This window comes from Saccopteryx bilineata, chromosome X (genome assembly GCF_036850765.1).
Source record: "Saccopteryx bilineata isolate mSacBil1 chromosome X, mSacBil1_pri_phased_curated, whole genome shotgun sequence".
NCBI lineage: Eukaryota > Metazoa > Chordata > Mammalia > Chiroptera > Emballonuridae > Saccopteryx > Saccopteryx bilineata.
The window spans coordinates 56,998,074-57,002,159 of NC_089502.1; positions in this window are offsets into that span (position 1 = coordinate 56,998,074).

The following is a 4,086-nucleotide window of genomic DNA, read 5'->3' on the forward strand; positions in this document are numbered from 1 at the left end:
GGAAGATTTTAGTTTTCTTTAAAAAATTGCATTCTACTACCTTGGCTGGTGTATCAGTGGGTAAAGTATCGATCTGGTATATGGATGTCCTGAGTTTGATTCCTGGTCAGGACACAAAGGAGAAGTGATCATTTGCTTCTGTGTCACCTCTTCCCCTTATCTCCTTCTTTCCCTCCCACAACTGCTGGCTCGATTGCTTGGAGTATAGTCTTGAGCACTGAGGATGACTCAGCTGGTCCAAGTGCATTAGCTTTAGGTGTTAACAATATCTCAGTACTTAAACATTGGCCCCAGATGACACTGCCAGGTGGATCCTGGTCAGAGCGCATAAAGGAATCTCTCACTATCTGCCCTCCTCTGACATAAATTTAAAAAAAAAAAATAGTTGCATTCTACACTCACTTCATAGCATTAACCTGATCTAAGAATTACCATGAGAAGTTCAAACCACAAATATGAATATTATGAGTATCATAATGATTTGCAACAAAATAAATGTGACAGTAGAAAGGAAATAACACTATGGTTTCATTAGACCAGAGCATAAAGCAAAATTATCCTTCAAGTTTTCCATTGAAAAATACATTTTGCCATTAAATATTACCAAATATATCTAGTTTATCATGCCAGAGCTCAGTTTCATATCTAGACCTACGTAAACATTTTGAATACTGTCACTCTTGTTCTCTCACACAAAACTTACTGAAATAGAAAGGAAGAACAATAAGAAAAGGCCAGTTGACGTTGCAAAATGAGGAGGGAGAAACATCTTTCCATAAGTTTGCTATAAGAATGTCATTTTTTTTTCTTTCTTTTTTTTTCTTTTGTGAAACATACTTCAAGAAAAAAGGCACTCTCCAATATGTGACAGATTATGGATCGATTTGTAAGGTAAGTAATTTTGTTTGGCAATCAGTGTGAAAACAGAGACAGTTCTAATCCTTACAGCCCCAAATATTCACTGGTCTCAGAGAACAGTAAGTTGTCATTATCATCTGCTTCTCGTTAGTGCAAATTGTCCTCAGGTCATACACCAATGGTGAAGATGAAAGTATTGTAGGCATAGACAAAGAGAATTTACCTAAATAAATTATTGAAAATATGAATTAAGGAACTTTCCAAATATATTAATTTCCAAGAGCTTCTTTAAAAAAGTATAACAAACTGATGATTTAAAACTATTCTCTCATAGTTTAGGAGGCCAAATGTGCAAAATTAAGGTTTTGACAAGAGTGGTTCGTTTTGGAGGTTTGAGAAAGAAACCATCACATGTCTTTCTTGGCTTCTGGTGGTTGTTGATAAGCCCTGGTGTTTGTTTGCTTGTAAAACATAAAACTCTAATGTCTGTTTCCAACTTCATATTGCATTTTTCTTGTGTCTTGGTGTCCACTTTGTTTTTTATAGAAACACTAGTCATTGGATTTAAGGTCCTACTTAAATCAGTGGTGGGATTCAAATAATTTAATAACCGACTCTCTTCCCTAATGTCTGTTTTAAATATAAAAAATAAATATACTGAAAGGTAGTTTATTATTACATTAATTTAATACTTAAATAAGAATAATAAAAGAGGTACACAAAACTAAATTATGTTTTAAAAAAGTTTTAAAATATTAATGAAAAATATAAACTAATACCTGACAAAAAACAATAAATCTATTATTTAAGATATTTCCATATTACTTCTTGATTGGCATTCTTACTTGCAATTTTTTTCACCCATGGATGGAATGAACATTATTACAGGTGCTCAGAATATACTGTTGCACAGATGAACATTAACAAAGAATAAAGGTGACATTGAACCACCCAGTAAATGATCTAATAGTAAGCCAACCTCTTGGAAGTTACAACTACCAAGGCCATAAAGTGGTTCTTACTTTCACTCATTAACTTTGAATAAAATTTGCTTGACATAAAGGTAGCAGTCTGAACTAGTCCTTAGAACTTTCCACATATGGCTCTGTTGGGCAGATAAAATATATTACGCTCACTTTGTTAAAGATGGGGCTGCCCACATGGAAGCCCATCACCCAGGTGATGGTATTGGTTGCCCTTCTTGCTTGGGATGGGCATAATTATATTAATGTGTGTTGGGGGAGAGCTGTGGGCAGGCAGGATCCTTATATCTTGGGGCATGGTTTTGGGACTTAGCCTTTCACACCCTTTTTGATGTAGGGTGGTGCACTCTCATGAGGAATCCCACTATGCCTCAGATAAGTGACTTTGTATCAGAGACTTCCTAGTTTGTGTACTGGATTAGAGGTTTTGGTTTCTACACTATAAAGTGGGACAGACTGGGAGCTTTCTCTCTCTCGGTTCCTGAGATTAGCATTAGAGGAGAGAGCAGAGAGGAGATCAAAGAGAGGCCATGTGGAGGAGGTCAAGAGAAGCAGCCAAGATGGTGGAGAGTTGAAGGAGAAGCCAGTTTATGCAGAGAGAAGGAGATGGGAAACAGAAGTGAATAAGGCTAGTGAGCTAGAAACCTTTGATTCTAGGAAACTTGGATAAGTCAGTAACTTTGTGAGCACTGAATGAGTGGGTTTTGGAACCCATTGTGTGTTTTTACTTACCTGCTGGGTGCAAGCTAGGATTAAAGGTAATGTCCCAGCAGTTATTGGCTCCGTTGTTTCATTACAGACTGTCTGAATCTAATGTGAACCTGCATGGGCCAGGCAGCTGTGATGGTGGCCATGGCTACTGGCTTTACATTTGGTGTAGATTGTGGCAGGATTTGCTACAGATGAGTATGAAGCCACCACCACTTTTGAGCGAATGAATAGAGGACTAGCTGCTGTTATGGATCCCCATGGCTGTCCTTTTGGGGACCGTAGGCTGGCTGACTTTACAGCCATGCGTGAGGAAACCAAGAGCTATGTGGAAGGGGCTGCCTGGGACCTGCAAACTGAGCAGTGGAAGGAGCTGAAGGAAACATGAAAAAAGAGATGCCAACCCTGGAGCTGGAGGAAGTGGTAAAGGAGGAGGTCCACCAGGGTTGCAAGATTTGCCTGGAAATAGAGCAGATGCTGGAGAATGAATCACAAGTTTGTGAGTTGCAGCTTGCCATGGACATTGTGGAGAGTCAGCAGCAGCAGTAGGCCGAGGCTGAGGCTGGAGCTGCTGCTGCAAGGCCTGCTGAGAAGAAGATGGCAAGGCCCGGGACTTGGGCCTGGCAGCAGGAGCTGATGTTTTCAGTTACTCTTTGGAGGATAAGGAGAATTGGCTGAAGCTGCAATCCAGTCTCTAGAACAAGGGGTCAGGAAAGTTTTTGGCTGAGAGATCCATGAAAACCATATATTATATAATATAATTCCGTGAGAGCCATACAATTACCCGTGTACATTACGCATTTTCCAATTAAAATTTGGTGCCGTCCCAGAGGAGAGCTGTGATTGTCTCCAGCAACTCGCAACCTAAAACATGAGAGGTAGGAAATGAATGGATTGTAATACATGAGAATGTTTTATATTTTTAACATTATTATTAAAGATTTGTCTGCGAGCCAGATGCAGCCATCAAAAGAGCCACATCTGGGGAGACCTGAAGATGTCAGCAGAGTAGGCAGACACACAGACTCCCAGCTTACACCACCAAACTGTATTACAAATTAATTTAGGAACAATCAGCGTGAAAAACCAACTCTGGACTACAAGAACAATTCTTAAAAACCAAGGAGCAAAGAAGAAGCCACACCAAACCTGGTAAGGAGCACCTGAATCTCCCCTGCTTACAAGAACAGAGGGGGGGTGAGGATGAGAGCCCAGAAGGGCTCTCACTCCAAGGAAAAGAACAGAAAATATTGATCACAGCCACTTGCCTGGCAACCAGGGAACAAGATGTGTTGAAAGTACCGGTTTGTCTTCCAGAAAGAAAGGGGAGAGAGAGAGAGACAGACAGTGAGGGGCAGAGGAATACATGGGACGACCTGAAAAGCTGATTCATTCAGTGCTGGAGGCAGCCATAGCTGGGGGATGGGTTGATCCTTCTACAAAAAAACAAAAACAAAAACAAAAACAAAAAAAACCTAAAGTGATTCCGGACCAAAGATCTCCAGACATCTATCCAGCTCCAATCAGCACAACAAGA